Here is a 27,158-nt window from a genome sequence, read left to right as displayed (position 1 = left end):
CCCAAGTATCCAGGTCCAGCGAGGCAGAACAACTGGTCCTCGGCCACACAGCTGGGAGACACTTGCGCATGGGCCCTGAGCTGCCCGAGGGAAGATGACCCTGAGCTGACACCTCTGCCCCAGGCCTCCGAGCCCCAACCACTCCTTGGAGGCAGAAGCAGCCTGCAGGCTGGGTGGACAACAGGTGCCCCATGGGGGTGTGGTGCAGACCTAAGGACAGGGGTCCTTTCCCCACTCCGGACTGGGCTGGGCTTTGAGGATCTGCCCGGGGGGAAGGGCCAGGAGGACACTCTGAATGACCCCCACCACCTGTTAATTGTGGGGGTGCTGGGAGCTGGGCAGTCCAGGACTGCGGGGCTGGTGCAGGCCTGGAGCTCAGGAGGTGCACTCTCGGGTCAGAGGCCTCCTGCCACTGCCCTGCTCTAAGATGAAACTTTCAGCTGCTGCTTTTCAAGGTTCCAAACAGCAAAAAGCGGGCGGGAGGGAAGGCGTTGTTTTCATGCCTCTCCTCTCATTTGCATAAGGTGAAAAATGTTTCCATAGAAACAACCAGAGTCTGTAATTTTTGAATAACGATTTCTGCACAAAGCACAACCTGTCTTTTTTTCAAAGGGGAATTAAGAAATTCTCAGCAGCACATCCACCACAACAAAGGCAGAGTCATAGGGTGCTGGCAGAGGGCAGGGAGGGGTGGGGGTGGGCCTGGGCTGGAGGTCCTGCCCTATCGGGGCCTCAGTTTACCCCTCTTGTAAATAGGGGTGAATGAGGACAGCACAGGAGCCAGAGGATCAACCCTCAGGCACATCAGGATGCAGGGCTGGTGAGAAATTCAGATCCCAGGTTCCCGGCCTGGATCAGGCGCAGGAGGCCTGAGCTGCACCTCTGGAACTTTCCCCAGGCAGGGGGGCCCGGATCCACGCACTACGCTGTCGGGCTGCAGGGAGGGTGCCCGCGGTCCCCGCCTGAGCTGATCCCCTCCACTAGTCCTCAGGACTTCAGCTCTGTGCTGGGCGGCTCACTGGAGCGCACGGGACGGCCTCGCCTGGGTGCCTCTGCCCCCTGGTGGCCCGAGGGCACTGCAGCAACCTCTGGCCCCAGGCCGTGAGCCCAGGCACTGCGGCCTTGGGCTCCTTGGGAACTTTGGTGACTTTGGTGAGGGGAACGTGGCCACAGGGCTGGGAAAGGGACCCCCAGGGCCACTGTGCACCCTGCCCTCCTGCCCCCGCTCAGAGCAGGCACACCCTCCGGGCCTGGGAATGCAAATTCTCGGGCAGGCTCTACAGATCTCAGCCTTAGGATGCTAAAGCAAGAGGACCAAACTGAAGACTGTGGAGTGCAGTTCCTCTGGGCTTCTCTATCACTGGAACCCTGAGGCCCCGGGAGGGACATGTTTCTATGGCTTCCCACCAAGAGGGCCCAGCTGGGAATTCTGGGTCCACCAAGGACAGTGGCCAGCCCATCTGTATTTTACTACCTCCTTTTTAACAGGGATTGAAGTGTTAAGCGGGCAGAAATGCCCCTATACCTGCCTTCGGGCCAAGGAGGGGAGTCGCCAGCCTCCAGCTCCCACATGGAAGGCGCACATCCATCCGGCCTGCTTCCCAGGCCAGATATAAATACCTGTACAATGCCTCCTCCGTCAGACCCCAAGGACCCCCAGGACCTTGCTGGAGGGCGACCTTTTTGGGGCAAGGACTCTGCCCTCTGCCCAGTGCTCTGGAGGGTCCTGCTGCTCCCTGGGCTCTGCCTTGCTGGATGGGGGTCACCAAGGCAGCATGGTGAGCCAGAGTGTCTAATACAGGGCCACCATGCAAGACACAGGGACAACACAGCTTTGCACCAAAGCAATGAGCTGAGGGTGTGGCTGCAGGTTCTGCAGCGGCTCTCCTGGAGCTGCTTCTGACAGAGACGGTGGGTGGAGGTGGGAGGAAGAGGCAGGCGTGTCCCTTTCTGCACCCCCAGTCAGGTGGAAGCTTTGGGGAGTTTCACACCATGAAAGTCGTCAGGTGGCCTGAGCCTCTCCAGCAGTCCTGGTGTGTGGTGCGTGGTGCACGGGGCTGGCCATTCTCAGCAAGATGGAAGCACCCGAACGGTTGTATGAGAAAGGTGTGCCTGGTGCCACAGAGACAAGGAGAAGAAGAGATCCCTAGACAGTGGGAGTTCTGTTTTGTTTTGTTTTGTTTTCCCGTGGACAAATGCAAACTCCTCTGTCATGTCTGGGGAGATGCCCAGTGATGAAGTTGGATTCCCCCAATACGTTGGGTACATTGGGCTCTCTGGCAGTAGGTCAGACAGGCTGTTCGCACTGGAGGGTGACAGGAGGCAGGCTCAACGTGGGCCCCCACAGGTAATTCCAGCAGAAGGACAGAGAAGCCCAGAGCCCGGATGCCCAGGAGTCAGTCGGGGTGGGGGGAGGTTACATAGACAGGTGCCAGACACTCCGTGACAGGGAGCAGGTTTTTAAGGGATGTCCCCAGAGGACTAGAAATCCCAGGAGCACAGGGGAGCTCAAGGCTCCCTGCGAGGATGACACAAGGCCAGGGAAAGGGAAGCCTCTTGGGGGCATTCTGTGCCCCTAGAAATCTCTGCTCACCCCATGACAGGTCCCACCAGTGGAGCAAGGACATCAAAATGACAACCAACACTTAGTGATCCGTGGACTCTGGCAAAGGACACCAGCTTCAGAATGGACAGGACTCAGAGGGCAGGGAGGGAGGTGCATAGTCAAAACAGGGATTCCGAGGCCTTCGGGCATGCAAGGGCACCAGGCCAGTCCTCTGTCCTCTCCAAGAAGGGGAAGGCAGTGAGCCCATCTAGGGGCAGTTGCTGGGGGCAAGGAAAATCACTTCCAGTGTCCATCCCCAGACACAGCAGCTCCCGCTGAGGAAGCTGCCATGCCGGTCCCTTCGCCCCCCAGAGCCATGCCGGGCCCTCAGTGTGCTTGACCCCTGCCTGGCTCTGCTGTACCCGGGAGAAGACTCCAGAGGCCAAGAGGGACCCGGTGAGCCCACACCAAATGGCACCGTGGATTTTCCACAGGGGAAGCTGAACTGAGGCTCGGGGCTCTGATTTCCTACGCAAAGTGAAACGGAAAACCTGGACTTTATCGGCAGTCATTGGACCAGAGGGGGCAAAGTAACCCAAGTGTGGGGCTTGGAATGGGACCAGGTCTGTCCGAGACACCCAGGCTGGTGAACTCAGGGAGACTGAGGACTGCGGGGCCATTGGAGACAGGTGAGGGCACAGTGCTGCACACAGACATCAGTTCTGGGCAATCCTCTCAGGGACTCAGTTTACCAATCTGGTCAAACCCTGAAGCTTCCCAGAGCAGTGGTTTTCATGAGCTCAGGGTGCCCAAGGGGACTGCTGTAGATGTTCCCAACCCCTTCTTCAGCCAGGGAGACCTCCTGAAAGTCCGTTCTGCGTTTCAGCCTTCTAAATAAGAATGTGCAGAAATTAAAGATCTTATAATTTTAATAAGTAAAAGACAGAGTGTATTACTAGAGAGAACAGGGTTTTACTAGAGAGAACAGATACAACACGAGATATACAGATGTAAAAGAAACAACAAGATTGGCTTACGGTGGTCAGCCACAGAGTCCGATGAGGAAGCGTGCAGAGGGTGTCTACAAACTGGAGGCCGAAGGAGTCAGTCCAAGGTCTGGAGTTCACCCTAGTGTCTCGTGCAAGTCCACACCAGCAGGCTGATGGGTATGAGACAGAAGGCTGAAGGCTGAAGGCTGTACGAGGAAAGGCTGAAGAGTCTATGCCAGAAAGCTGCCGAGCCTGCACTGGAAGCCAGGAGACCAGGTCCAAACCAAAAGCGAAGACTGGAGCTTCCCCCAAGAATGGAATGCGTTTGTCCTTCCTCCTTTCCTTTTGGACCTCCAGGTAAGGAGCCACCTAGGGTGGGTTTTCTACACCCTGGGTGTAGAGTTGCTAAACCCATTTAGTTAAGCTTCTAAATGTCTCAAGTTGACACAATCAGTCAACCACTACAGAGGCAAGTCTGCAGAGCCCTGTATCAGATGCTCACTGATGGGGTCCTGCAGGCCTCCTGCCTGCAGTCTGCTGCTTGAGCATCCAGGTGTCCTGCCGGGAAGGGTGCCTGGCTTTGCAAGAGACCTTAAACTTGCTGGGTGCCCTTGAACTTGCTGTCGCCTAGCTCAGTCATGTCCTTGGAAACCAGTCCTGAAGCTGCCAGCTCTACACTCAGCTGAGGTGTAGGAACTGTTGGGGTGTCTCTGGGGAGATGCACCAGGGCAGGGTGAGCAGACAGCTTCCACCGTGCTCTGTGCCTCGGTGTGGCTGACTGTAAAATGGTTATCATAAGCGGCCGATGGATAATGGTGGTGATCCGTGTCATTCACATCCTTGTTGAGATTCCCAGACTTCCTTCGGCTGCTCTAGGGACACAAAGCGAGCTGGCCTCACTCCACAGTGATTAACTTGTGCTTGTCTCCGGGAGGGAACTGAGGCTACAGGCCCCCGAGGGAGCTGGTGCAGAGGCGGCTTGCACCCCAGGCTCTTCCCTCCTCCAGGACCTCTCCAAAAACTCTTCAAAAGAAACCAGGTCAGAGCCCGCAGACTGTGCCTGCGAGGAAACCAAAGGCAGCTTTGATTCGTCACCCTGGGGACAAGTGGATCACACGGATCATGGGTGCTACTTTCTGCCCGAGCAAATGGCTTTCAATGACGCTCTCTGGGCTCCCTTGTAATATGCAGGGTGTTTATGAGGTTTTTTTCGAGGATGTCATCAAAGAAAATGTAATAATGATGCCCCTAACTTAACAGCAGTAGTTTAGAAGGGATGAATTATTCACATCTGAGATGAAACGGGGACTCTGCAAACTGGGCCAGCTGAGCATCCCTTTCGCTGGGACTATTTTTATCTTCTTTTACAGTCTTTCATCTCGGGAGACACTCAGTTCGGGAAGTACGGGGAGCCCAGTGTGCACAGCCCGAGTTGGCAGGGTGTCAAGCCTGGAGTGCTGGGCGTCTGGGAGCTTCTGCATAGGAAAAATTCGAGGGAACTCGAGTGAACGTGGAAAACGGGGCAGCGGCAGTTCTCAGGAGGAGGCCTTGGGGGCTCTGGGGCTCTCCTGGTCCACACAGTGGTCCCAGGGCACCACAGAGTCCCTGTCTCCTTTCCTTGCTATCTTCAAGAGACAACATGTGGACCTCCTGAGAGAGAGGACCACTGCCTTTCAGGGTACACAGAGCAGCTCGTCCCAAAGAAGTCCAGGACTTTGTGACCGCAAGGCCCAGAGTCAAGGCTGGGCCAGTGGGGCCCAGACCCTGCAGACTGTGTCAGCCACCCATTGCTGAGCTTGCGTCCTCCAGACCTGTGAGGTCCAACAAGGTGTTCTTGTCCGTTGGGGATGTTGGGCACTTGAAATATGGTCAGTGATACTGAGATGTATTGTAGGTGTCAAAAACCCACTGGGCTCCAAAGACATCACAAAGACCACCAACCACCTCACTGGTGTTTTTAAATTGATTACATCTGGGGCTGGGGATTTAGCTTAGCGGCATAAGCACCTGCCTTGCAAGCAGGCAGTTGTGAGTTTGAGCCCCAAAAGAAAAAAATTGATTACATCTGAGACGTGATTCTTGGGATGCAGTGAAATACACTGTTACACCCAACTCGCCTGGCTGGCTTACCTTTTAACACACGTGTGGAGAAATGGCTGCACCTTGAGGCCATCATGTCAAGTGAAAGACAAGCCTAAATATCTCGTGGGTTCTCCTAGACGAGCAGCCCAAAGTATAAATAAAAAGCAAGACAAAAGATGGATGATAGGCAGTAGGGGGGCAGATCATTCTCAAAGGAGAAGAGGAGCAAGAGATGGAGAGGGGCGGGGTTGGATAAAGGAGTTAAGGTGTACTCGGGCCAGCTCCACACAAGAGACGGAAGCATCTCGAACTACACATGTGCACTAATAAAACATTTTAAGAAGAAAAATGCACCTACACACACACACAGAGGAAGAGCCCATAGAAAATCTATAATAGCTTCTGTGGCTGCCTTTCCATCTCTGTCAGGCGGCACTCTCCAGAAGGCACCGGGAACCGGTCTCTTGGCGGTGAAATTAGGAAAAACCCCTTTTATAATTGCTCTGTCTCTTCTGAGTTTTACAGCAAGTGCAAAACTAGCTTTACTTGCTTTGTATCAGGAAAGGCTCAGCTGGGAGGTAGCTCTGGACTAAGCAGCCACCTAGAAGTGTGAGTGTCAGCAACTGCGCTGTGGAAATGGGCTCAGGGAACAGCAAGAGAGTGGGGGCTAACACAAATTAGAGACGGAGGCTAGGCAGGCAGGAACCCAAATAAAGGGTCGTGGGGAAGTTTATCCGTGAGACACAGGAATTGGTTTCAGGGGCGGCTCACCCAAGTGGGGAGGCTTTCAGGAGTACACAGCAGGAAATTGTTCTCTCCTTCTGGGTCCAGCTGAGAATGGAAAGAATGCTGGGAGGTCCTCGGAGAAGGGGGCCTTCACCACTCAGGCAGCAAGGTTCCCATCTAGCCAACACTCCTTCCAGGGCCAGGCACTGTGTCACACCCTTTGAATGTATTTGCACGTGGACTCTCAGTTAATCTCATGGGATAGGAACCTTCAGAGTGCCCACCTCCCAGATGGGAGGTGTGGTGCCCTCCCTGGAATTTGCTCTGGGCCGCAGCTTCAGGGCCAGCCCCTTAGTGGGGTGAATTACCCGTCCCAGCCACCAGGGGCACTGTTCACAGCTCCTGCGACCCTAGCCAGCCCTGTCCAACCAAAATACAACACAAGCCACGTTTGAAAAGCACATTCATTTTGGGTTTTATTTAACTTGATCTGTCCAAGATCTTACCACTGTGACGTGGACACATAAAATATATAAATGAGAATTTGCATTCTTGGTAGTGTTATGCTTTTGAAATCCAGCCCCCTTTCTACAACCAGGTATGTGTCGCCCTGGGTGGTCACATGTGGCTGTCGTTCTGGTGCTGGACTGCTCAGCTCCAGAATCTGGAAACTTCAAACCCAAACCGCGCTCCCGGTGGCACACTGGCTCCTCTGATCCGGCGCCCTGGCTGTCAGTGCTGTGTGGGGAAGGGGGGCCTCAGGCTGGGAGGACTCTGAGGCCATGTCTGGGTTCTGTAAGGAAGGGAGCTGTGGTTGGTTGTAATGTCTACCACAAACAGGGATGAGAGCCCTGAGTGTGGACTGGCAGGCAGCCACACCTAGGCATGGGAGGGGATCTTTGCAGGTGGCCGGTAGGGGCACACCAAGGTCATCTGTTGGGCTTGCCTGCCGTCTCTGCTGTCCACAGTGGGCCGGGTTCCACGTGCTCCACATAAGCCACGTCTGAAGCCTGGGTTTGCACACATGGGAGCTGTCAGCGTGGACTCCCCTACTGAGGGGAGAGGCCTGTGCAAAGGGCTGGCCTCAGTGGGTGTGGGGCGAGGGGCTGCTCCTGTCCTCCTTCTTGTGGCTCCCCATCCCTGTCCTTTCCCCCACTCCCAGTTCCACCAAGGACACAGGCAGAGGACGTCCAGCCAACTCCCTCCCCGGAGGGAGGCACGCAGCTCCTTACAGCGCATGCCCAGATTTCTGAGTTCTGGTCAAGGCTGCCGAGGCCTCCAGCCAGCCAGCTGCCCCCAGGCCCCTCGGAGGCCCCTCCGGCAAGGCCGAGATGGCCGCGGTCCCTGCAGCTCGCACAGACGCCCTGCTTCTCCAGCAGGGCCCTGCACCTATGAGGGAGCCAAGCCGCCCTGCCAGCCCCATTTCTTAATAACTCTCTCTGGCCACTGCTGACAAGGGGGTCCTCCGCCCGGCCTCCCTGTAGGACGCTGGCTTCCCTCCAGCTGAGCCCGTGGCGGCCCACCGGGGCCTGCACGAGTTCACACCTCTCCCAAGACACCTCGGGCCTCTTCTGGAAAGGAATTCACATCCAGCAACATCTGGCCCAGAATGCACAGTGAACGGGGAACGCACCAGCGAGGCCCCTGCTGCAATTAGGGAACAACTGATTTCTCTAAGTACAATGAGGAAAGTCATTCTCTGGCCAACAGAGTTTAATCAAAATGTTTTATGCAAGACGTATCCCTGACCCTGACAAATCTTTCCCCTCTTGCTGGAAATTAAACAAATATATTGTCAGTGCGATTCCAATGAGCGCATAAACAGCTGCGGGCCGGCACAGTCACGAGGTTACAGGGTTTCGACAGACACAGATGAGCCAAGGATGGGAGGGGAGCTGCTCGTGGTCCTCTGGGCTTTGAGCAGCGCCTGCTGCCTGCGAGGGGCTCGGGAAACAAAGGCTCTCTGCCTTTCTGTGGCTCCTCTCGTCCTGGTCCTCCCCAGAGCAATGCCCTCTCCGCCTCACAGCCGTGCGGTCTGAATAGACTAGGCGCCCGCTGCTGCCCCGACCTCTGCCACCCTCTCTGCGAGTGTCAGGCGCAGCATCTGTGCCCTGGCAGGATGCGCCCTCCAGTTGTCTCTGCATCCTGGCGTTGAGGACAATGCCTGGCATCCAGCGGGCCATGGACAGCTGCAAGTGGAGTGGGAGGAGTGGGCAGCCCCCTCCCTGCCAGATCTTGACTTCAAGGAGGCCAGCTTCCAGTCAGGCAGCTGGTTCATGAGGCCAGGCTCAGTTTACCCACCAGGAAAGTGGGTGTCATGACAGATGGCATCTGTCTGACTTGCAGGAGTGTGAAGCAAAGGAATTGACACATCTGGTACAGATGTGATATGCAGGGGTAGTGACGGCAGCCCCTGGCAGCCCCACTAGGAAGCCACACTGCAGTTCCTCGACAGCACGAAGGTGATCGGGGTGGGGAACAAAGGGTCGGTGGGGTTGGGTTAGGCTCCCTTCACCAGTGGAAGATGTCCCGTCTCTGGGACAGGTGAAATGAGGGTGGCTCAGAGATATTTGGTGACTCACCCCAGGCTCACAGCCCTGGGACACAGATGTGTTTGGTGCATTTGGGGCCTGAGTGTGAGCTCACATTTGAAGCTTTATGCTAAAGTTTGGAAGAAGGCCAAGGCTCGAGTGGCAGAGGGCAGACACATGGGGGCAGGAGACCCCCGGGCAGCAGAGAGCCCAGGCCAGACCCGGATATCACTTGGTGGTTAGGAAGGCATGCCTGGGTGCCAGCCCACAGTGGGCACCACTCATGTTCCAGGAGGTGGCCGGCCCCAAGGACCGGATTCTCAAGGCCTCCGAGCTGCATCCATTAGCCACGGGTGCAGGTGGTGAGCAGGAAGTGTCCCTGCACTCCCCTCCAGCAGATCAAGTGTCCACTGGCAGGGCAGTCACGGGGATTAGTTCCTCCCATTCCTCAGTTCTTGTTCTGTGGAGACTCAGTGGCCATGCCAGGCAGCCGGGCTCTCAGGGAAGGGACCCTTGGCCCATGGGACCCCCAGAAGCCACAGCCAGATCCCCTCATGGCCCATGGCCTGCCACGACCACCCAGCCAGTGGGTTCCACTCCTGAGATGCCACTCAACCCATGGGCCAGGGCCAGGCAGTTGGGCACCCAGCCTGGTGGGCACTAGGAGTGCCCAGCGGTAGCTCAGAGAAGCATGCTGAGGAGAGAGAGGTGAGGGGGACAGAAGAAGGAGCCACATGGCCTCCAGGCCCTCAGAGTCGTCTTACTGCCTCAGACACACAGCCCAGGGCAGGCCTGGCCCAGGCCTCTGCTTCCGGAGCCGCAGGGAGGACAGTCCAGTCCAGCCACAGATATCAGGGGGGCGGGCAGCCTCCTGGCTACAACTCACGGGGGCCAGAATTCCTGGAAACCCCAAGCCCTGCCTTCCAGTGCGGTGTGCCTGGGCACTGAGTCAGGCAGCCAGCAGCCTTGGGCTGCTCTCCCTGCCACATGCTGTCACTTTAGGAACCAGCCTTGGGCAGAAGGTCCCCAGAGAAGGCGTCTGTGGAGCTGCCTTCTGAAGGGTGGAGAAGAGTTCAACCTGCAGATAAAGGGGAAAACAGCAGTCCAGACAGAGGCAGGGACGCACGGGGTGAGGAGGAGGCTGGTTCTGCAGCCTAGAAGCTGTGGACAATCAAGGTTCTATTTAGAAGGCGGTTCAGAACCTTCAAGGCCACAAAGAACTCAGATTCATGAGGGCTGGGAACCGTTGTCTGCAGCAACCTTCTACCTAGCCCAGAGTGTGGCACAGTTGACTGTGTCAACATGCGAACTTCCTGCACACGCACCTCCCACGCTTGTGAAAATAGTGTTGAACCCATCTGGACAGTGGGCAGGAAGTAGTCCTTCCAGCCCAGGACCTTTGCACATGCTGTTCCTGCTGCCTGCAACACTGTTCCGTGCTCAAGACATTGTTTTGTAGAATGCTGTGTCTACCTTTGTTTAAATTAATTTTAAACTGATACATAAAAACGTAACAATGATGCATATTAACAGTGTACCATGGAACACTTGGACACATGCATACATTGTATCATGTTAAACCAGGCTAAAAATTGTCCATCTCCTCCACCACCTGTCCCACGCCATGTCTGCGTCACCCCTGTTGGGTTCTCCTGGCCTGCGTGCCACAGCCCATCAATAAATATTTATTGCTTGGATCCTGGTGCCCCGAATTCAGACACAGGTGCCCCATACCACTTACTAAATGAAGTCCCTCCGATGCCTGTGTAGCGTTGCTGGCTGGTGCCAGAAGACGGAACCATCTCCAGGGAAGAGGAGGACTGGATGGGGTCGGGGGTGCCCCGTGCCTGTGAGGAGAGCCTGGACACTCAGCACATGGCCCCGTGGCAGTCACCGGCTCTGCCTAGAGCCCAAGGATCCTGGCTAGAGAGAAAGGCAACTCTCCGCTCCCTGCCTGCACTGTGCTTGGCCCGCAGGAGCCTCTGCCAGAAGGACCTCGCCTCCCAGGAGCCTGTGCTTTGGGAGAAATTTTCCCTTCATTATTTTTTGACAACTGCACTTTCGTGGAGAGGGTTTGTTATCATCCCTACCTGGCTGAAGAGTGGCCTACAAGCCCACGAGAGGAACCATAAATAAAACTTTACTTGATATTCAAAGTCGGTGCGAGGAGAGGGTGGCTCAGGCGCGCAGGCCCGCTTCTGCGAGGCAATCGCTTTCAGCTCCTGGTAATCAGAGCAGCTTGCCACCTCGGCCTTTTGTTTTTCCAACTTTCTCATTTAAAAGCAGGGCAGGCGACACAGATCCCATTTGTACTGTGCTGGGCGAGGTTACTGTGGGTGCCGGGGCTCAGGGACGGCAATATTTTACATGGGAATCTGCCTTGAAACACAGCGTGGAGACAGCTCCGGAGACAGGGCTATGATTTGACACCCAGATGCTGGAGCTTGGGGACAAATGCCTGGAGGTAGAATTAATTTGTCTTGGGAAGAGAGCTATGACTTTTATTTCCATTGCTTCAAATCCTGCAGCACCTCAGCAAGCCATTTAGCAGGTGCTGCATTTACGGAGGCCTTACTGGGTACAGAGCTGGTCAGACTCTGTGTGCCCCGCTGACCCAGAATGCAAAGACTTGACTCCCTCATAGCTGCTTTTTTAGGACAGGTGGAGCCCTGTGTGAACAGGGCCATCTAGAAGATGCTCCAGAGAAGGCGACAGAGGGGAAGACAGCAGCCTCTCTGAGGAGGTAACATCCAAGCAAGCCCAGTCACAGAGGAGAGCAGCTACACTGGCACCGAGGATTGGCAAAGACCTACAGGTAGTAGAAAAGCATGTGCAAAGGTCCTGGGGCAGGTGGGGCAGATGTCCAGATCTGTCCACTCCACATTTGCAGGACCTGGTCCAGGACAGCCTGAGCTGCATCAGCTCCTTCTTTTGCCTTGTTCCCTGCCCACCCATGGGACTTCCCTCAGCCTCCCTAATAAACCTGACCCTTTTCCCTGGAACCCAAAGGGATGGCATGGAGCATCCCGGAGCTGACTGCTCCCACCTGAGCTTCCCCAGGATTCCCACAGCTGTAGTGTCCTCTCGCTGGGCACTTGTAAAGAAATTAGCGACAGCAGGTTGGGGCCTTGCAGTCATTCTGAGCCTACCAGAGCCTCTTGCTGTCCCCGTCCTCCCCCTGACCCCTCTCCTGGTGAGGCCACAGCAGCCAGGGCCCCGGGGCACATGACAGCCTAGGGCCCCGGCCTGCTGCACAGCCAGCAGGCCCAGATTGCCCCTCCTTCGGTCCCTGTGCCTGCTCCCAGAAGATCTGGAAAGGTTAATGGGCTCCCGGAGGCTCCCGGCCAACTGTCAGGTAGCAGCCTGGAGCCAGCGAGGCAGACGCGGCTCATTAAGCCGCAGATGGATGAGGCTGAGGCGTTATCTCGCCCACAGCCTGCTGCCCGGAGCTGCGGGCTCTCTGCTCGCTCCTGCCAACCACCGCAGGCAGCTGGACCCAGGGCTCTGGGAGGACAGACTGGGACCCCTAGCCATGGCTGTGGAAGGCCCAGCAGCTCCAAGGGGCCTCCATGCAACCCGACACTGCTGGGCACAGTGCTGGGGAGAGCCACGGGTAGGCCCCAGAGTCCTGGCCACCCCCTGGTCCAGGCTTCTTGTTGAATTCGTGTGACAGCACCCTCAGACGGTGAGCTTCCAGACCCAGGCCCTGGGCCCAGCACAGAGCCCGATGCAGGGAGCTGGTCAGATACTACTTGCTGAACGACTGAATGAGGAGTCTGAATAAAAGGAAGAGGAATCTGATAAGCGGGACCTCAAGGTCCTTCCCAGTTCGTGGGTTCCTAAGTTTCAGTTGTGTCTGAGGTAATTAGGCCCACCAGGACATTCTGTGGATGGGAAGTTAGTCAGTTGGTTTTGATTCATGGCGTTGGTCAATTTCCCTGGTGTAAATGTCCGCTGGAGCAGGGCAGGCTGCCCAGTGTGCAAGGCCCAGTGTGTGGAATGCCCTGAAAACTTCACAGTGGTTCTTGTGAGCCAGAACAAACCATCTCCAGCCTTCCTGCCCTCCCTCCCTCCTCCCCTCCCTTCCTGTTTCCCTCTTCCTTGCAGAACACTGCCTGTCTGCACCTCTGCGTGGAGTGGAGGGGGTGGGCCAGCAGGGGCCTGCGTGGACGGTACCGGGGCTGGGCTTAGTCCACGGGCTGCGTTAAGCCCCTTTTCTTAAGCGTGCTCAAATTGGCACTTTAACACTCTCCCCCAAGTGTGGAGAGGCAGGGATCTCAGCAGGCTTCTGGGGCTGGCAGGCCCGGCACAGTCTGGGAGCCCCTCAGGGTCCTCCTGGAGGGGTCCCCAGGGGGAGGAGTGCTGGGGGATGGCCCTGTGGCCTCCATGCTGGCCTGTGGGAGGGGCTTTCACAGGGGGTGACTCAGCCTGGATGCAGGAGGAGCTCTGGGCTCTATGGAAATTAGAGGTTTTGGGGAGGGGGAGAGAAAGCCTTGCCCCCTGGCTCTGTTTTCCCTAGGGGCTTCTTGGCAGGGCTTGCTGTGGGGGTGCTGGGGGCGGGGTACATCAGCCTAGGCGCCTGTCTGCTAAGCCAGGGCTGATTAGATAGACCTGGCCACAATGGGGAGTCAGAAGGGGGCTCTGCAGGTCCTGACCCTGGGGTGGATGGGGGTCACCCCATCATGCTGGCTGGGTACAGCCCCCCACCTCTGAGACACCGTCGGGCCTGATGGGGGGGTGGCTACAGTGATGTCCGGAAGGCCAGCTAAGCCACCTGTCCTGGCCCAGGGACGCAGGGACACGGCCACTCCCAAGCCAGACAGGCACACGGGCTCCCGGGTGCGGGGCGGCTGCTGGCCGCACCAGCTCCCACAGAACCATCCATCACGGCTGCCCAGCTCTGTGGTGGCCTCCTCCACCGGGCGGGCGGGAGATGCGGCAGCCCTTAACCAGCGTAATTATGAAGTCTTGGTAGAGGCGATGCTTATCGTTAATGTTAAGTGAATCGGGCAGGGAGTTCCCGCGGCCGCCCACCCGCGCAGCTCTGTCTGCCTGGAACTGGGCGGCCGGAAACCTGCAGAGGGGAAGGCGTGGGGTGGGGAGCTGTTCGAAATTCAAAACTGTAATTAGTAATGTCGATGTATTTTCTTTTATTAAAATTGTTATCTTCTTCTGCTGATCATAAAAGGAATCCATATGTGGAAGAGTGGGTGGGAGGGCTCTGAACCCAAGGAAGAAAATGAAAATTCCCTCCCTCTGGCGGGTGACCTGGGGCAGGCAGGGGCGCGCTGGGCCCCCCAGCTGCCTGTACCTGCACACGGTCTGGTGCTCGAGTTGTTAGTACATAACGGAGGGGTGCTTGGTGCTTTCATTACAGATTTTTAAGTAAGCAGCTAGTCCTGGAGGTGGGCTGCACCCAAAGTCTTACATTTTGTTACTCTGATTTATAAACCCACTTTCCTAACTCCTTGCTCAGGGGTTGAAGGGAAATCTTTCAGTCACTTAAAAATCCCTACAGGCAGCTGGGCGTGGTGGCTCACAGCTGCAATCCCAGCACTCTGGAGGCTGAGGCAGGAGGATCATTGCAATTCTGAGAGCAGCCTGGGCTACAAAGTGAGCTCAAGGCCAGCCTGGACTGCACAGCAAGACCCTGACTCAAAAAGACAAAGGCAGGGCCCCAGGTAGCTCTGTGTGGGGGCTTACAGGTGTCCTGGGCCTTGGGGGTGTGAGTAATCACAAGGCCCAGGGTTTTCTGTCTTGCAGCTGAAGTTCCATGAGCTGAGAAAGGCAGGGCAGACCTGGGGCGTCGGGAGGCTCAGCCCTGGGAGTCCTGGAAAGGCAGGCCTTTTCAGTGATTTGAACCAAGCCATGTCTCTAGGTCTTTGTTTTTTTTAAATTTATTTTAGCGAGTCTGGGCCTCACTAAGTCGTCAAATTGCTCAGGGTAGTCTTGAATGCCTCAGCCTCCAAGAGCATGGGGATTGTAGGCATTTGCCATTTGCCTTGGCTGGAAAAGCTTTCTGGATGGGGAAAGGCTTGAGCAAAGGTGGGGTGCTGGGGCCTGCAACTGAGGAGAGAGAGGAGGAAGTGGGGTGAGGAAGGAGCAAGAGGAGGAGGGGAGCTGCCACCAGGGGTCAGCGCTAGGGTGTGCCAGCCTGTCTCCCGGGCATGGCCTTCTGAAGGCCACTTCCTCTCTGGGCTCAAGTGCTCCACTTCTTCCTTCCAGAAGCCCCTGAGCCCACTCTCCTGGAGTCCGCCACCTGGGACCCTCACCCCATAGCCATGTGATCTTCCGTCCCTGCGAGTCCAGCCCCACATGCCCAGGGTATCACAGCGACCAGCCTGGGTTCTGGGCCGCCCACCATCCAGGGCGTCACCCCAGCCCCTCACCCCTTCCTCGCCAGCTCCTGGGCTGCAGAGTTACAGCTCAGGGAAGAAGTTTCCAGTGACTCTGGCTTCTCATTTCTGTCTTTTTTCTGGTGACCTTTCCATGTAATTAAAAGGCAGCTATTCCAGGAGACGCGGCAGCCAGAAGCGGAGAGGAGCACAGCCGCTGTGTACGTGCGCGGAAAGCCTTTGTCTGCTGCCTCCAGGGGCATTAGCAGCATCCGAGACCGAGTTCGAGGTGGGGCAAGAGACCCAGTCGACACCGCCCTCCTGCAGGCCTACTGTGCGTGCCCTGGGTCGGGCATCAGCCTCTGCCGCTGTAGAGGGCAGACCTGGCAGCCAGGATATAACTGGGGGATTCCTGAGTGCCTGCTCCCTCTCACCTGCTGCTGGGGGTCCCTTTTTGACCCCAGAACTGGAACCTAAAGGAAGACACACCCAAGGAGAGTGGGATCCTCCCTGGCCCACTCCTTGGATCCCCACTTTGGTCTAGAGCCTCTGCCAGGTCCCTTCCTTGGTTGTGCCTCTCTGGCGGTGGCACCTTGAGGCCCTTTCCGCCCTGGGACCCCAGTACAGGGAGAGGGTGGGTGGGTTCCAGGGGCCCTGGAGCCCCTGTCTGGCCGGGCCAGTCCTTGGCTCCCTGCAGCTGCAGCTGTGAGGATAACGCAGCCTTGGGCCTGGCCCAGCTCCCCAAGCCACAGAGAATTGCGATTTAACATGTTCTCAAATCCGGGGCGCGGGCCGCCCAGAGGCCAAGGGTGGGTGGCTTTCCCTCATGTCCGCCTCCTCCAGCAGCTTCCCACAGCCGGGATTAGGCCAGCAGCTGGGTGGGGGTGCCTGGGGTCTTCTGCCCAAACATGGGGTGCTGGAGGGAGCAGGACCAAGCGAACCCTTTCCCTACACAAGGAAGGGGATCCTTCTGAAAGACCCCCTGGAGGCCCCCCAGGCGTGGGTGGAGAGGGCTTGGGAAATGGGCCATATGCAGAGGCAGGGAGGTCTCTGGGGAGGGCAGCAGCCCAGGGTCTCCCCAGCCACTGAGCTGCCCCAGGGAAGTAGGGAGGATCTGAGGTTCCGAGGGCCTGTGATGCCCCTGTCCTAGTTCCCAACCTGGGGACCAGAGCAGTGGCATCGGGAGGCACCCACCTGGCCCACTGAAACCTCTGAAGACTGCCTGGTGCTTCCAGATCAGGGCTAGGAGAGCCTCTTCTCCTGGGGTGGTCCCTGGGCCCCGGAGGGAGTCCCTGACCAAGGCCCGTCTCTTCTTCAGGCCTCAGCACTCAGCTGAGGCAGCCAGGGCCTGCATGGACCCCGGCATCCCAGCAGGACTTGCTTGCTTCAAGCACCAGAGCCCACCGCCTCCCCAGGAGCAGTTCCTCTCTGGAGAAGCCTTTTCCTCCCAGCAAAGGGCTTTCCAGAGCTGCTCTTGGCCCCAGCGCACCTTGCCCTTCTGGCCCTGCTCCTCTCACACGCTCCCTGAAAGACCTACCTTAGTGCCCTGCTCTAAGCAGACACCAGCATCAGCTCTATGCAGAACCCCTCCCTCCCGTGGGCGCCGCACTCTTGTGAGCTGAGTGCTAGCCAGGCGGTTTTTACTTTCTGATGGGGCCAGGACGGAGTCACAGCCTTGGCCCTTCTCTTGGTAATAACGGATGAGGCAGGAAGAGGACACACCCAACTCGGGGAAACTGAGGCTCAGGGGCGGGGCCCTGCTAGGAGTTGCGCCATGCATCAGCAATGGAGCCGGGGAAGAAGCAGGCCTCCTGACCTCTGCCACGAGGCCCCTGCAGGGACAGCTGGACGTGGAGACAGACCCCCTCCGCCCTCCGCACTTCCTGACGCCCTCTCCCCGCCAAGCCCCAGAAGGTGCTGGGCCAGGCCGCAGATGGTCTTGATTACTGAGAGGGCGGACGCTGAAGCCGAGGGGCCCTGGGCCCCATGTCCTCTCCCTGTTCCAGGGGCCGAGGTCCCGCACAACCTTGCTATCAAGCGGCTAGGGCTGCACATTCCATTCTGCTGAGGGAACTGAGGGCGGGCGGGCGGAGGAGCAGCTCTGAGGGCTTGGGGTGGGAACTGAACAGCCTTGCACGTCCTGCGCCTTCCCCAGGCCCCCAGGCCCCAGGCCCCGGCTCTCAGCCCACACCCGCCCTCGCCTGTGGACAGGGGCGCAGTCCCCGTCGGGGCTCTGCCCAGAGCCAGCAGCCAGCAACTCCCCCAGCATGGATTCCCTTGCCACGTGGCTGATGGGGTACAGCTCTGCCTGTGCTGGTTTCCCCCTGGACCCCAAGTCACAGGTCAAGCTCAGCACGAGCACCCCAAGGCCTCAGTGGGCACGCGGCCCTGACCCTCGTGTGCGAGCCAAAGCTGATTGCTGCTACGTGCAGGTCCCCTCTGGCCTACTGTTGCCAGCAGCCCTGTACTGTCCTTTGGGCAGGCAGCCACTCACCACCACCACGGAGGGTTGGCCCACCGCCCCAAAACCCCCACCATGTAATTTTTACAAACCTCCAGCCTTCCAAAGATTGCACAGGGGCCTTGCAACTTGGCCAGGAGCCTGGTGGGAAGCGGAGGCCCTGAGGCCGGGCTGGGGTGGCCTGGGTCAGAGGCTGCTTCCTGCCTCTCCTCATTTCTTCCCAGCCTGCCTCTCTAACCCATGGAGCAGCCCCACCACTGCCTCAGTGTCCCCATATGTCAGCGGGGGTGGCTCCAGAGGCCATGCTTCCTGTCCTGGTTAGAGGGCTTCTGTTTTTGTGGTTCCGGGGATTGAGTGTGGGGGAGTACCATGCTGTGTCTCCAACCTTCTTTTTGAGATGGGCTCTCTTTAGGTGGCTCATGCTGGCCTTGAACTTGCAATCCTCCTGCCTCAGCCTCTAGATGGGCCTTGGAAGGCCGGGGCCTGTGAAGAACGGATCTATTTCATGTTGATGCTGCCCAGACTTTGTAGCAAGACTCTCACCCAGCCAGCCTCCTCTTCCAGGACCTGAGAGGGGACACAAAGTGCTGGAGCTCACCTGCTCCCTCCTCGGCACGCTCCAGCTCTTTGTGCCTCCCCTGGAAACTTCTCTCAGGGCTGGAAGACGGTGTAGTAGATAAGAGAAAATGCATCTGCTCCCACCTCACATGCACTGTAAAACTAGGTTTTGTATTTACTCTCATGCAAGTGGCAGGCTCATTCACAGCGGCCGAGAGACTGAAGCAGTCTGGCCAGGTGATAAACGGACAGAGAGGCAAAATGTGGTCACTCTGCGCTTGGTGTGGAATAGTATTTAGTCTTCAAAAGGGAATTCCAGCACAAGCCACCTAGCTATGCTGCAAGGACATTCTGCTGAGTGAAATAAGCTGTCACAAAAGGACAGAAACTGTAGGATTCTACTTATCTGAGGTCCCTACAGAGTCAGCTTCTTTGAGACAGGAGCTGGGTGCCGGCTGTGGGCCCAGCTCACAGGGAGGATGCACGGTCTCGGAGGTGGGGTGGCGAGGGTGTTGTTCTGTGCACATGCTCATCCTATTTCCCTGCTGTGCCCAGAAACACAGTTGAGCTGGTAAATAGTACAAGTAATTTAATACGGCTCGTAAAAAAATCAAGATTTGCATTTCATTAAGTGTTCATTAAGCCAGTGTGGATCCAAAAATGTGCTTAGTGGTCAAGATATTGTGGTCACTCACTCCTGGGGCCGCTGTAACGCTGTCTCACGAGCCGTCTCGGGGGTCGAGCCCCAGGCGTGGGGGAGAAGGGAAGACAGGGTCTGGGGGACACAGCCCCAGCTGGAAGCCAGGCACGGCCTCCCGACGCTGCGCCCTGCCGTGAGCTGACACTCTCGAGTGTTGGAAGACACAATTATTTCAAAATATATTTTACCCTGTATGAAAACACCTCTCAGAAGCCCAAACTTGGTCAAATCAGAATGCACTAATGAGACATATCTAAGAAGTAATTTTCTAGTACTGAACATCGTGTGGTGCGTCGTCTCTGGCTTTCTGGCCAGGAGGAGAAGGAGAAACAGCCTCTTGGCCTCTGTCCCTGATGTCCTGCTGCTGCCCGCCGGGCCTGGCCACTGGAGGTCGCCACTTTCCTGGGGCAGAAACGGGAGCCAGGGCCACTGGCATCTGGCATCGGGTTCCCTCTAGAGACACAAGCATGAAGACAGCAAACCAGAGAAAGGACGGGGAAGGCGTCACTGAGGCTCACGTGGGGCACTTTGCATCCCAGGCAGTAGCAAATTTTGTCCCTTCCTTTCTTTTCCTGCTCTTTCTTCCCTTTTTTTTCTTTCTTTCTTTTTTTTTTTTTTTTTTTTGTTCTAGGGATTGAGCTCAGCGCCTCCGCACTGACCCAAGTCCCCAGCCCCTTTTGAGTTGATATCCTGAGACAGGGTCTCCCTAACGCACTAAGTTGCCTAGGTTGGGCTCCAGCTTGCGAGCCTCCTGCCTCAGCCTCCTGAAGAGCTGGGAGTACAGGCGTGGGCCAACACAATTCACTTTAAAATACATCATTGTGATACCCCTGTGCTGCAATGCAATGGTCACTAGCACATCAGGGAACTGGGAAGTAGGTTTCCTGTTTGGTTTGATGGCTACAGGGAACCACTGCTGACTGGGGACAATGTGAACACCCTGCTTTTTCATCCAGGGCCGAAGTCCTTCTGGTCTGCAGGCTCACTGGGCACCGCTGCCGGGCCAGGCACTGCTAACAGCGGGGTGAGGCCCCCAGGGTGATGTGAGTGCGACCCTCCACGCTCCCCCCACCTGTAGCATCAGGTTCCCTGCACCCACGAGTGAGGAGCCCCCTGGGGTGGGGTTGGCCCTGAACTTTCCACCGAAGAGGGGAATGAGGGCCTGGGGCCGTCCAGCACCCACACCCCCAGCACAGGGAGCTCTTCCCGTGGGAATCACACTCAGGTTGGTGTCACTGGTGGGCAGTGGAGAGCTTGGGGGTGAGAGCTGCCTGAGTGTGAGTGTGGGTGTGAGTGTGAGCGTAAGCAAAGGCCAGAGCTGGCTGATGGAGGCTAAGGCTGTGCTGGGCCTAAGCTGGCGTCAGGGTGGGCTTTGGTGCTCCGGGCTGTCCCATCCCCGGCCCTTTCTAAGGGTGAAAAGCTGCCCGGCCTGCGCTCAGTCTTGTGGCTGGGCTCACATTTCCCGCCTGCCAGTGGCGCCCTCGGCCTCGGCCTCCTCTGGGGACTGTTCGGGGTCTGGCCTGGGCTCACTGTGCATGGCCTCGGTGATGTATCCCTCACCCGGGCTGGAGAGGGAAGAAGGAGGATCCAGATGTGGCTGGGAGGACGATGGGGCTTCCAGGCGAGGGTCAGCAGTGCTGGACAAGCACCCGTGGCTTTGGGCGGGAAGGGCACCCCGGTTCCTCTCTTGCCCTCCTTCTTGAGCTCCAGATGGGGAACAGATTTTCTGGTGGCCTCCCATTCCCTTGGAGGGGCCCTCCAGGCCCAGAGCCTCTTTGGCCTCTGTGTGTCCCCCTCTCACTGCCCAGGGGCCATGGTCCCGGGAGAGGCCACAGCCTGCTTCCCACTTGGCCCCCACAGCCTCCTGGCCCCTCTGCTGCCCAGCTCAGGTCCTCCGTCTCTGTCTCAGCATCTGCAACAAATGAGAGCAAGTCAGATCCCGGCCTCTGCCACCTCCCACCACCACCCCAGCTCGGCTGACCTGCCCTCTCCTCCGGGAAGCCTCTCCGGGCCCCTCACGGAATGGCTCACGCATGCCAGGGCCACCTCCTGGCCCCCAGCTCAGAGGTCGACGGGCTGTGAATGAATGACAAGTGAACAAGAGGGCACAGCCCGAGTGGGGGCCTCTGTCCCCTCTCGGAATCGTGCAGCCCCCAGCCCCATGCAGCACAGTACCCTCCTGGGCCCCCGCCGTGCCCAGCAGAAGGCTGACCTGCTCCCGCCCCTCCCTTTCCTGCTGTCAGCTGTGACTTATGTGACCTCTCTCTGCACAGGGGGATCTGTCACTCTAGCCCACTTGGGGGAGGCCGAGGCTGGTAGGCGGCACGGGCAGGGGCGACGACGTGAGGCCCGCGCCCCGCGTGGGTGCCGGCTGCGGGCTGTGCCCCGGGAGGGGGGCGTAATTGCGGCGGGCACAGCCTCCAGCACACCCAGCAGGGCCTGCTCAGCGGGGCGGGCCACATCAGCATTCTCCGCACGGGGCCGGCAGGCAGTGACTCACTCTGGGCTGACTAATTTGAAAGTAAGCTGCTTGTGCTGCGAGGAGGAAGGTTCAGTGAATCTTAAAAACCAAGCGAGGGAGATTTTATACTGCGTTCTAGACTTTTCCTCTGCAGGGAGGCGGCTCTGCCTTTGCTTGTGATGGGCAACGTACTCTGCTCACCTGCAGTTGATCGCCGGGGACCTGGGCACAGTGAGGTCACCGTCCTAATGGCACGGGGTCTCCAGAATTGTCTGCCGTGCAAAACACACACGCAGTGGGCACGTGCAGAGGCCCAGGCCCCACATCTGAAAGGCCAGGGTGGGAGCCTGGTGCTGCCACTGTGCCCTACACAACTGTGCCCGGGGAGGTGGGCTGCAAAGAGGGACGGCATGGGCTGACCAGGCGGGGGCCCCTCCTTCCGAGATGGGCAGCCAGAGGCACAGAAAGGGTGAGGAGATCCTGGGAGGCCACACGGCCCGGCTCAGTGTCCCTGGGCTGGAGACGTAGGTGGAGCGGGGGAGTCCAGCTGGATGTGGTGGCCTTTGATTTGCTCCCCTGATTGCAGAGAGGGGAGGTGCAGAGGTGGGCAGGGCTGCAGCTTTCGGATCCTTCATGAAAGCCAGCCTATGTGTCGTGCCTCAGTTTCCTTCCTTGCATATGCCTGCTCTTCCAGGGCAGACAGGATGCGATACAGGATGGACTAACACAAGCTGGGCACTGGGGAGGGGCACTGGGAAGGGGCTCGGTGACAGTCCCCCCTCCCAGCTGGCTGTGTGTCCCTGTGAAACTGGCTCAGCCTCTCTGAGACCCTGCGGCGGCGTCTGCAGGGCAGTGATAACTGCGATCCGAGTCTCCTGGGGGCCTCGGGAAGCTGTGCTGAGGCAGCTCATAGAAGGCACTTGGCAGCGGGCCTGGCACCTCTACAGTGCCACATGAGCGCTCGTGGCGATGATTATGAAGTAATGTGGGGGCTGGCACCCGGCCCGGTGGGCTCGCTCACCGCTCAGCACAGGCCTCATCTGTAACAGCCTCACCTTCCCGGGAAAGCTGGTTCCACCAGCGGCTGATGGGGGCAGAAAATGGGAAAATTTAGTGCAAATAGCACCGAGTTCCCAGAGGCGCCCTCCCCGCTCCGCAGAGCGTGTGCCACAGATAACAACCTCCCAAATAGGTTTACCGAAGTCAACCCATTACAAGTGCGGACACGCGCGGAGGTAACGGAGCCTGTGAGTTCTTAATATCCTGCTCGGCGTGCGCCAGGAATAAATGAGGGAGGAAAGCGAGACAGCCAGGCTGCAAATGTGCCGCCGCCGCGGCCCGGGGCCATCCGTCAGCCTTGGGTGTCAGGCCGCGTCTCTGGTCCAGGGTTTGGGAAATATGGTCGCCATAGGGATGGAGTTAGAGGCACCCTTTCAAAAAGAGATCTGCTTAGAATTCATGAACTCAGGCAGTTCCGCCAGAAAGAAGCAGTCAATGTCCGGAGCGCGATGATCTCCCTCTGCACACAGGTCTCCTGACTCTTAGCCGCTCTCAGCAAGGCTCTCTGGGTCCGGCGGGAACTGAGCCCAGCCTGGAAAGGGGCTTCGGGGGTCGCGGGGCGCAGTGTTGCCCTGATGGCCTGCATTGAGTCATCCGCCACACAGGCAGGACTAGGGGAAATGTGCCATGCCTGCTGGGTGACCCCAGAAGGGGTCCTGCACCCCAGTCAGGCGTGGCGAGTAGAGGAGGTGCCAGGAGAGCTCCAGGGTCCCTCTCGGGGTCTCACCCTACTCGAGGCTCTAAATCATACTCAGGGGCTGGCGAGGCTTGAACTGACTTGTGCAGGGGAACCTCACTCTTGAACCTGCGCCCCGCTGCGATGCTTCCCCTGTGTCTGCCATCTGCCTGCTCTCTAGGCAACCTGCAGCCGGCACCATGTCAGCTTCCTGAAGGCGTGAACTTCTGTTCAGCTGCCCGGCTGAGACCCTAGGCCAGAGCAGAAGCGCCCACCCACGTTGGTGACGCTGGGGAGCTTCTTCCCAGCGGACCCTCAGCCCAACGCTCAGAGGGATGAGTTCTCCTAGCTAATGTGTCCATTCATGTGTTCACTGCTCATTCACCCACTGACCCGTGCAGCACTAACTGGGCACCCCACCCTGGGCACGCGGGGATAACTTAGACACGGCTCTGGTGCACGTCGTGGCTGTGGTCACCCAGAAGCCAGGAGATGTCCAGCAGCTTTACAGAAAGCCAGCGGCATGGCGTGACAGTGGCTGGGCATGGAGAGGACACTGATGGGGGGCAGGCCTGCAGGCAGTAATCAGGACCCTGCTCCTTCCTTGGGCCCTAGGCTTGGCGGGCCAGACACCCTTTCACCCCCACCCTCGGGCAGCTGGCACCGGCCTGGTACTTTCTGTCCTCTCCTCTCGTCTTTGTCGCCCTCTTCTATTCATCTAAAGGTTCCCTTGTCGCTTCCTAAGCCCCGCAAAGCCTCTGCAGAATGGAGTGGGGATAAATAAATAAATACCGTAAGCCTCGGCGCGCCAGGGTGGCGGATGGGCCACCCGGCCCAGGTGCATCTACGCAAGGGTGGCCAGGAAAACTCAGGGACTGCATTGTTGAATTTTTAATCATAGCCAGGGGTTTCCAGGGCTGACCCCTTGTCTACACACCCAGGGCCCCTCCTCTAACCCAGAACAGAAAAGCACACATGCAGCTAGCCCTGAACCCCAAGATCTGGCTGTGAAACCCCAGCCTTTGAGTCTGCCGGCTGCATAGGTCACCGCTCACCATCCGGGTGCAAAGTGGATTCGCTCATCTTGTCTATATTTTTGTCCTGTATTGGGCAGCCATTTTTCTGTCTCTTGGCCTTGACTTGGAAAGCCAGGGGTCTTCCCCACCTGGTGTCTCCTCACTCCCCGGGGTTCCTTCTGGGTCGCTCTAAAGGCAGGTTTCCCAAACACAACTCTCAGTCCCATAGATCACCCTCTCACCCCTCTCTACGGGGCAAGCACCACGGATGGAGAAGTCGTGGGGGCTACATGCACTGTGGGTAGATTTAGGGGAACCAGTCCAGACAGAGGGTCCTGCAATTCATGGTCCATCTCTTCCACACCTCCTTCAAAAGCTCTGTTCTGAAGAAAGCCCTCGCCTCTCACCACCAGGCGCTCTCAAATCGGCACATGTTCAGAAACATGGTGTCCCGGGTACGGAGCGCACCCAGGCCCTGGTCGGTCACTGACCTCCCTTCTAATCCAGCTTAGGGGCAGCTGATGTCACTGCTGGGCTGAGTGGGGAGGGGGCAAGGTCACTGAGGCCACTGTCCCGGACACCAGCGTGGTACACAGCTCCAGGCAAGTCCATATCGAGAGTCTCCCCTGGAGACTCACGGGCAGCCTTGCAGGTGGCTGTCTTTGATCCTGCCCGGGCATGATGACCCGGGACCATGCTTCTGGGTGGCTGATCAGGGCTAACGCACTGTCTTCAGAAGCAAAACCCTCAGGTACCGCTGCTCCCGGTCGGGCATGACTGGTGTGCAGATGTGGCTGCCACAGGCCTGCAGCACACGGTGTCTGCTCAGAGTCCTACCTGAGCAACTAGGTAAGCAGGCTTCACGGAGTCCGGGGCATAGGGGCATCTGGGCAGCGATGTCCACCATGGGCACCTGGGAGCCAGCGCTCCTGCCTAAGCTGGTTACTCAGTCTCATGAGGGCCCCAGCAGAGACTGCTTTCATGGGGCAGTGAAATTCACAGGATATAAAGGAACCAGCTTAACTGGGCCCACTCCTGTGAGGTCCCAGCCCTTGGAAGACAGAAACAGGAGGATCTTTGTGAGCTCCAGACCAGCCTGCGTCACTGCTGAGTGAGTTCAAGGCCAGCCCAGACCACATAGTGAGACCTTGTCTCAAAATAACAAAAAAAAAAAAAAAAAAAAAAAAGAAAAAGAAAAAGGGCACAAGCTAGCCCGTTGAGAGGGACAATTTGGAGGCGGGGACTACACCCAGCAGGCCGTGCATCTCACGCTCCATCTGGTTCCAGGATACCCTCACCCACTGCAGAGGAACCCTGAGCCCACTGAGCAGCCCTGCCCGGCTCATTGGGCCCCAGCATCGCCGGTCCCACGCATTTCCCTAAGCAGGGACCCCGAGTGGCCTTGGAGCCTGGCTTCTGTCGCTCACATCAGGTCCGACTTGCCCCTGGGGGCCCCTTCATCAGAGTCCACTCTTTCCCCTCTGGTACTGAGGACGGAAGTTGGGGTCACCGAGCTGCATTCCCTGCACTTTTCTCATTTTCACTTTGAAACAGGGTCTGTCTCACTAAGTCACCGAGTCGCCCAGCCTGGGCTCTAACGTGTGACCCTCTTGCCTCAGCCTCCCAGGGTGCCAGGACAACAGGCCCAGCAGAGGCTCATCCTGTCTCTGTCTGGGTGCCATCGCTGTGTTCCTGGGCCGCAGCGCTCCCCCTCCTCCGCCCGGCAGCTCCGGAGGCAATGGGCTGTGAGGCTGTGTGGATGGCCCCAGGTTGGGCTCCTCTTCATCACTCTATTCCTTGCGTGAGAAAACAAAGCTCCTGAGAGGGCCTTTGGAGAGCTCGGGTCTCTGCTGTCAGCTCTCAGGGCCATTGGGCGTGACTATTCCCAGGATTTCCAGGTCAACACTCCTTTGGAACCTGTGATCTCTGCTCCTAGGCAAGACGTCAGGAGATGCTTCACCACCTAACAGGTAAAGCAGGGGTTCATGCAGCTCATCCTGGCCATCACTCCCCTGTGTGTCTCTGCTCAGGGTGACACACACAGCAGGTGACAGGTCCAGGCCTGAAACAGCGGTTTAAATGCAGGCAACCCATTGAATTCCCACAGCAGGCCCCAATCATGAGTGAGGTGGATACAAGGGTCCCCCAGATTCACCTGGGGTGCAGGTACAGCCATATAGGTGTAGCTGCGAGTTGGAGGTCAAGGACCTGACTTCCCAGGACTTCTCCCCTTCCTGGGTGGACAGAAGCCCTGAGACAACTCAGAGGCTTCTAAGAAGGTGCTGCAGGGCAAGGAGGGGTGGAGGGGCCCCATGAGGCCCCATTCCCATTTGGGGAAACTGAGGCACAAGTTTTGCTGCTCACACAGAAGGGAGGGCCTGGGCCAGGAGGGGTAACTGAGGCTGGAATGGAGGGTGTGGTGGGACTCTGGGATGCAGACAGAACCTCAAGCTTGAGAGAGACCGGCTGGCAAGATGACCAACTTGTTTTTCACAAACTGTGCAAGCCACTTGGCCTCTGAGCCTGAGGGTGGAGGACGAATTGGGCGAGCCCAGCCCTGCCCAAAGCAGCCATGACCATGCCCCATCCCTGAGCTCTCTCCACCTCTCGGCCCCCCAGTCAGGATGGGACAGAAAGAACCATGGAACCGAGCCAGGTTTGCTCGAGAGCACTTGGGCAGCGCTGGAGAGCAGACGGAGCCCAGCAGAGATGGGGTGCAGACCCCCCAGTCCCGCCGGGCTCCTCACAGCCTCTTCCCACCCCGGCCCAGGACCCTGGGCTACATTCTCACCCTCCTCCAGGCGGCAGGAGCTCAGGGCACTCGGGACTCGGGGAAGCCCTGGCTGCCCTGGGAGGCCAGGTTTGTTTTTCCAACAGTTTTATTGACGAGGAGTTTGTAGATCATAAAGATCATCCGTTCTAAATGCGTAATTCAATAGTGTTTAGTAAATTTACACAACGGTGCGACCATTGCCGGAATCTAATTTTAGAGCATTTCCATCGACAAAAGGAACCCCAG

General features: G+C 57.9%; 1 long non-coding RNA gene across 2 annotated transcripts in view; it reads left to right on the top strand.

The window, feature by feature from the left end:
• LOC106026046 (uncharacterized) overlaps positions 1–27,158 on the top strand; it is a 41,269-nt gene that overhangs the window by 11,667 nt on the left and 2,444 nt on the right. Inside the window, exon 2 of one of the 2 annotated variants that reach the window (XR_001199666.2) lies at positions 11,535–11,688. This is a non-coding gene — a long non-coding RNA (uncharacterized LOC106026046). Of the gene's footprint in view, positions 1–11,529; positions 11,689–27,158 lie in introns of both variants that reach the window. The other variant, XR_010044791.1, reaches the window with a different exon arrangement.

This window comes from Cavia porcellus, unplaced genomic scaffold, assembly GCF_034190915.1.
Source record: "Cavia porcellus strain 051 isolate PalLab524CR breed Dunkin Hartley unplaced genomic scaffold, mCavPor4.1 scaffold_31, whole genome shotgun sequence".
Classification (NCBI taxonomy): domain Eukaryota; kingdom Metazoa; phylum Chordata; class Mammalia; order Rodentia; family Caviidae; genus Cavia; species Cavia porcellus.
This window is presented reverse-complemented; position numbering and strand designations above follow the sequence as displayed.